The 7,218-nt window shown below is 35.7% G+C and overlaps 1 pseudogene; it reads left to right on the top strand.

Moving 5' to 3' along the window:
* Positions 1-825: 825 nt before the first annotated feature.
* LOC102477942 (splicing factor 3B subunit 1 pseudogene) overlaps positions 826-7,218 on the top strand; it is a 7,900-nt pseudogene continuing 1,507 nt past the window's right edge.

Consider the following 7,218-nt stretch of genomic DNA (forward strand, 5'->3'; position numbering starts at 1 on the left):
ATTAGGAGGGTTAACATAGACTCAGAAACATGTAGATTCTCCAGTATAGTTTCTTGCGGATATCCCAGAATTTTTCTTAGCGCCAGGAATTCCTTTGAGTGTAATTATATCCCACAGGGCTCTTACAATGGCATTTTTCTTAGGCACTCTAGTCCAAATCATTTTTGGATAGGGTGAAAACTTCTTGAATTTTTTTCCCTGCTTGTCAAACAGGGCAAATTGGTTCTCTTTTGGAGCGCTCTGCATCCAGGTAGACTGGGCCAAGATATTTTGGGCATCTCTAATGCTTTGATGGTTTGTAATGGTAATTCACCAGCCTCAGTTGATTTTAGCAGCTGCTCTTCACTGAAGGGTGAAAATAGACTATTGGAAATGACTGAGGTTGGAGCTCTTACAGCTCTTCATGTAGATGCTGGAATAGCTTTTGAGAGATTGCTGTACTGAGTGGTGGAGCAGGAAGTTATTCTTTATAATTAAGTGCATACTTTATAGATTTTCCATAGCCCAGAGTTAACAAGAGATGTTTTTGTTTTGTTTTCTTTTCATTTTTGTATTTTGTTTGTTTGTCTTTTGGTAATAGTTCAGACAGTGTCTTCGCCCTTATCACCAAAGAAACAATTCAGGAAAGAAAGATAACTGGGTGCAATGGGCTTAAGGATTTGCTCTATTTTTACTAGCTAAGGTCTTGAAAAAGTTACTTGACCCTTTTCACCTTTGACTGCCTCATCTGTAAAATAGAGACACAGATATCTGATTTATAGACATGTTGTAATACTTGAATAGGAGATGACATGTAAATGACCTAGAAAATAAGAAAACGTAAAAATGAAGGTGAGTTTTTAAAAATCAGATTTTGGGCCCACCCACTATGGTATGGTGGTTAAAGCATTTAGATCCCAAATGGCCAACTGCATTATTAAATTTCTAGACCTGGCTGCTTGAAAAACATACCAGGTGCATGTGCATATGTGCACAAAATCCCAAGAAGAGAATGGATGAGAGGGGATTGCAGTGTGGCCATCCTCCTGGGAGAGTAATTTCTCTCTTTCTCTCTGTCTCTCTCTCTCTTTCTAATGAGCACACATACCCTCTAGTAAATATAGAAAAAAAGATTTTAGAAGAATTTTGAGATAGTTTAAAGACAAGCTTCTAAAGAAATGGACAGGCTAAAATTTAGAAAGATGTCTATTGGAATGAGACAATAGAGTTCTGAATTTCATCACAGCTTTTCTACGCCAGTTCTAACTTGTCTAATGACCTAGAAGTGATCAACCAAGAGAATTCACACCAAAGTAGTCTGCAAGTGACTAAAATCTAAAGTAGAACAGCACTTTACTCATTTATACATGGAAAGAACTGTGATCACCCTACAGACTTGCGTGTTCCTGATAGATGGTGAGCTGAATCTTTCTAATGTACACAAAAATGTTTATAAGGGGAGTTAAATCTTTACTAGGGAGAGGGTGAATAGAGATACAGAGTGGAAAAAAGGGTCCACTGAAAGTGTTATTGGCTAAAGTGGAGAGCCATGATTTCCCAATTGACTTTCTCCAATACAGGAAAAACAAAACAAAACAAAACAAAACACTACCAAAAACAGTATATTCATGCCAATAGGACAGTGTCTATTCTGAAACACTTTTTCCTTCTCTCTTCTCTTCTGGTTAGAGATTTTGAATGAGCAAACTAGGTGAAATGCCTTTGAAAAAGGCTGTGTATTGGGACCAGCAGACGGTATAATGTTTATGTCTCTGGACTCTCACGGGATTGACCGTGGTTTGAATGCCAGAGTCAGCAACTTAAAACTCACACTGAGCGTGTGTGCATGCATGCCCAAAATCCTGAGAGAAGAATGGAGGAGAAGGGATTTTGGTGTGGCCAACCCCCTGGGGGGGGGGGGGAAGATTTCTTGCTCGCTTGTCTCTCTGTCTTTCTCTGTCTCTCTAAAAATCAGATTTTGGGCCCACCCACTATGGTATGGTGGTTAAAGCATTTAGATCCCAAATGGCCAACTGCATTATTAAATTTCTAGACCTGGCTGCTTGAAAAACATACCAGGTGCATGTGCATATGTGCACAAAATCCCAAGAAGAGAATGGATGAGAGGGGATTGCAGTGTGGCCATCCTCCTTGGAGAGTACTGTCTCTCTTTCTCTCTGTCTCTCTCTCTCTTTCTAATGAGCACACATACCCTCTAGTAAATATAGAAAAAAAGATTTTAGAAGAATTTTGAGATAGTTTAAAGACAAGCTTCTAAAGAAATGGACAGGCTAAAATTTAGAAAGATGTCTATTGGAATGAGACAATAGAGTTCTGAATTTCATCACAGCTTTTCTACGCCAGTTCTAACTTGTCTAATGACCTAGAAGTGATCAACCAAGAGAATTCACACCAAAGTAGTCTGCAAGTGACTAAAATCTAAAGTAGAACAGCACTTTACTCATTTATACATGGAAAGAACTGTGATCACCCTACAGACTTGCGTGTTCCTGATAGATGGTGAGCTGAATCTTTCTAATGTACACAAAAATGTTTATAAGGGGAGTTAAATCTTTACTAGGGAGAGGGTGAATAGAGATACAGAGTGGAAAAAAGGGTCCACTGAAAGTGTTATTGGCTAAAGTGGAGAGCCATGATTTCCCAATTGACTTTCTCCAATACAGGAAAAACAAAACAAAACAAAACAAAACACTACCAAAAACAGTATATTCATGCCAATAGGACAGTGTCTATTCTGAAACACTTTTTCCTTCTCTCTTCTCTTCTGGTTAGAGATTTTGAATGAGCAAACTAGGTGAAATGCCTTTGAAAAAGGCTGTGTATTGGGACCAGCAGACGGTATAATGTTTATGTCTCTGGACTCTCACGGGATTGACCGTGGTTTGAATGCCAGAGTCAGCAACTTAAAACTCACACTGAGCGTGTGTGCATGCATGCCCAAAATCCTGAGAGAAGAATGGAGGAGAAGGGATTTTGGTGTGGCCAACCCCCTGGGGGGGGGAGGGAATGATTTCTTGCTCGCTGTCTCTCTGTCTTTCTCTGTCTCTCCATCAAGCACACAAGCCCTATAGAAAAAAAAATTTCCTTAAAAAAATAAAGAAAAGGGCTGTGTATGGTGGTTTGGTGATTAAAGTTCTATACTCCCTTATGACCAACCGTGGTTCCGTGGTTCCAGGTTCCTGTACCTGGTGGCTTGCTTTCTCACTTTCCATCTTTCTCTCTCTGTTTCTCTTTGGTAAACATACATGTCCTACAAAAAATTTAAAAGTAGTATTAATAATAAATAAATAAATAGATAGATAGATAGATAGATAGATAACTCCAAAAAAAAGAAAGAAAATATTTTTTTTCTCATAGCTCCTGTTGATCCCATCTGGACTACTCTATTCCTGCTTTCTTGATTAACAATCTCTGACAGCTCAACAGCTGATATGCTCAGCCTGAGAGAAAATTTGTTCTATCACTTAAAAACCATAGTACAATTTTGTTTCAGTAGTTAAAATATCCAGTCCCATTTATTAGTAAAAATGCCTAACTTCCTTATAATATAAATTTTATCTCTTACCTCAGGAATCTGAGGTAAGGGGAATAAGGGGCTTTGGTGTAGTTTTTTTTTTTTAAATCAGTTGCTTTTATTCTTTTTCCTACCTTTTGATGTTTTTAAAAGCATATATTATTTATTATGTATATTTTATATTACAACTATTAATCGACATATAATATTTCACATATTTATAGGTTATAGTGGGATTTTTCATTACATGAATACAATGTGCAATGAACAAAACAGGGCAAACTACTTAACTATCCAGTAATCCCACTACTGGGTATATGTTCAAAAGAAAGAAAGTCACTATGTCTAAGAGATAGCTGTACTGCCATGGTTATTACAGCACTATTCACAGTAGTCAAGATGTGATATTAACTTAAATGTCATTGACTGATGAAAGGATGAGAAACTTGTGGTATATGTATACCATGGAATAATATTCAGCCATAAAAGGAAAAATATCCTTTCATTTGAGAAAACATAGAAGAGTCTGGAGGAAATTATGCGAAGTAAAATAAGATAGACACTAAAAGAAAATTTCTACCTTATGCGTTTAATTCTACTGTTTGGAGCACATTCTGTTTTGATTCCTTTAGGGACAAAATTGAGTCAAAGATGGAAAGGTAAATTGGGAAGGAATAGGTTTTGAAGTACTGTCATGAGATGGCGTCATTGTTTTCTGGCCTTGGCAGTTGTTTAAAATTGACTCTCCTAAGTATTTTGTGTATACGTGGAGATGTCTCTTTGTCTCCATCTCATTACTGGGAATTCCTCTTCTGCATGATGACATGGATGGGTGCATCTCTTCTTCCTGGTCACTTAGAAAGTGACCACTCCCTGCACAATCTCTTCCTGGTCACTTAGAACGTGACCACTCCCTGCACCCTTCTGGTGCCTCTTTTAAGTAAAACCTGTTCCAATGGCTTTTGCCTGGTTGGCTTGCTCCATCTCTGGGGCCTACCCTTAGTGGACATGCAATGACTTCTCATTCTCTTCTTCTCAACTGCTACAAGGTGCTTCAATTTATTATTTATTTATTTTTCAGAGTTTTAAGACATATCAAGTTCATTTGTTACAAACTCATTTTGAGCTCCCTAAACTCTGGGAAACACTTACAGGCTCCTTGAATGATCTCTTTGAAACTACTTAGCTTGAAATGAGGGGCAAATAAGTCCTATCATGACATGGTGGTAGAGGTAAGACCCAATGCATACTTTAACAATGATCTGTTTTTAATATCCCACTTAAATCACTATTCCTTTAATGTAGTTGTTAGACTAACACTTGAAAATAAATTGTTTTGCAACAAGATACCAGCAAATCATACTCAACAACATATTAAAAAGATTATGCACCATGATCAAGTAGGCTTTATTCCAGGGATGCAAGGATGGTTCAACATAGACAAAACAATAAATGTAATACATCACATTAACAAAAGAAAAAATAAAAACTATATAATCATATCAATTGATGCAGAAAAAGCATTTGATAAAATATATCATCACTTCATGATTGAGACTTTCAGCAAAATTGGCATAGAAGGGATATTCTTCAACACAATAAAAGCCATCTCTGAAAAACCCACCACTAACATCATACTGAATGGTGAAAAGATGAAAGCTTTTCCACTAAAAACTGGAAAGAGACAAGACTGCCCATAGTACTAGAAGTTATATAAAGGCATCCAAATAGACAAATAAAAAGTGAATTTATCTTTATTTGCAGATGATATGATGCTGTACATAGAAATATCCAAAAGATTCCAGAAAAAAAACTCCAGGAAGTGATAAATAAATATAATAAAGTGGCAGGATATAAGATAAGCATACAAAAATCTGTAGCATTTCTATACACCAACAATAAACAAACTGAGACAGAATTGAAGAAAGAAATCCTATTTATAATAGCCACAAAACCAATAAGATATCTAGGAATAAACTCTACCAAAGATGTCAAAGATATCTAAAAGGAAAGCTATGAAAAACTAGAAAAAGAAATTTAAAATGATATAAAAAAGTAGAAAAACATCCCATGCTCCTGGATTGGAAGAATTAATATAATCATGATGTTAAAATCCTACCCAAGTTAATCTACAAATTTAATGCAATTTTGATCAAACTACCAGAGATATTCCCCACAGAAATAGAAAAAAAGCAATTATAAAATTTGTCTAGAATTTTAAAAGGCCCTGTATTACCAAAGCAATACTATGCAATAGGAATAAAGTAGGAGGCATCTCACTTCCTAACCTCAAAACATATTACAAAGCTGTGATAATTAAAACAACATGGTATTGGCATAAAAACAGACAGGTAGACCAATGGAACAAAATTGAGAACCCTTAAATGAACTACAAAACATAAAGCCAACTGATTATTGACAAAAGACACAAGACAATCTAGTGGAAAAAGAAAACCTCTTCAGCAAATGCGAGAACTGATTATCTACCTGCAGAAGAATGAAACTTGATACTATGTCTCATCACTAACAAAAATTTACTCAAAATGGATTGAGAATCTAAACCTAAAAACTCAAACTATAAAAATATTGGTGGAAAACACGTTGGAGTAGGCAAACACTTCTTCGAGAAGACCTCCAAAGCATAGGCAGTAGTCCCAAAAATAGTCAAATGGGACTATATTAGGGTGAGAAGCTTCTGCACAGAAAAAAAAAATTAAAAAAAACAATGATTAGAGAAGACAACTCTCAGAGTGGGAGAATACATTTGCAAACTATACCTCAGATGAGGGACTGATAAGAGGAATAGAAGAGACTTAAGCAACTTACCTACAAAAATATAATCAATTCAATTAAAAGTTGAGGAAATGAGCTAAATGGACAATTTCTCAAAGAAAACGTATCAACACCCTAAAAGCATATGAAAACCTGCTCAATATCTTTTATCATAAAAAATGCAAATAAAAACACAATGAGATACCACTTAATCCCAGTCAGAATGGCTAAACTTAAATAAATAATGATGAGGCTTTGGTGATAATGGAATTCTCGGAATGCAAATTAGTACAACCACTTTGGAGAATGATATGGAGATTTCTCAGAAACCTACAAATAGAACTACCATATGACAAAGTAATTTCACGTTTAGGTATTTACCCAAAGGATAGAAAAACCTTCAGTCAGAAAAACACTTGCACATAAAACACTTGCACATACATGTTTATTGCAGCAGCATTTATAATCGCTAGGACATGGAATCAGCCTAAATGTCTAAAAATAGATGATTGGATTGAAAAAATGTGGCATATGTATTCTATGGGCATACTATTTAGCCATAAAAAATAATGAGACCCTGACATTTTTAAAAACGTATTTTTTAAAACAGTCAATTGCTGTACATCATTTGACTTGTAAAGAGAATTCACCCAACATTAAATACATCTCAGTCCCGTCTAGTTGAGAATACTATACATATTATCATCAGTAGGTAATAAACCATTTCTGTGTTTCTCAAATGTCTTGCCTCTTTATTTTTTCTTCCCAATTTTCTTCCCTATGCTCTTTTTCCCACCCTCCTTCCACACTGTCTCCAGTGTCCATAGCTATTTTCACTGCTTTTATCCCTTCCAATCTTCCAGTCTCTACCATAGAGTGGAAAGTTGATATATATATATATATACACACACACACATACATATATATATACA

Source organism: Tupaia chinensis, unplaced genomic scaffold, assembly GCF_000334495.1.
Source record: "Tupaia chinensis unplaced genomic scaffold, TupChi_1.0 Scaffold000081_1, whole genome shotgun sequence".
NCBI classification, from domain to species: domain Eukaryota; kingdom Metazoa; phylum Chordata; class Mammalia; order Scandentia; family Tupaiidae; genus Tupaia; species Tupaia belangeri.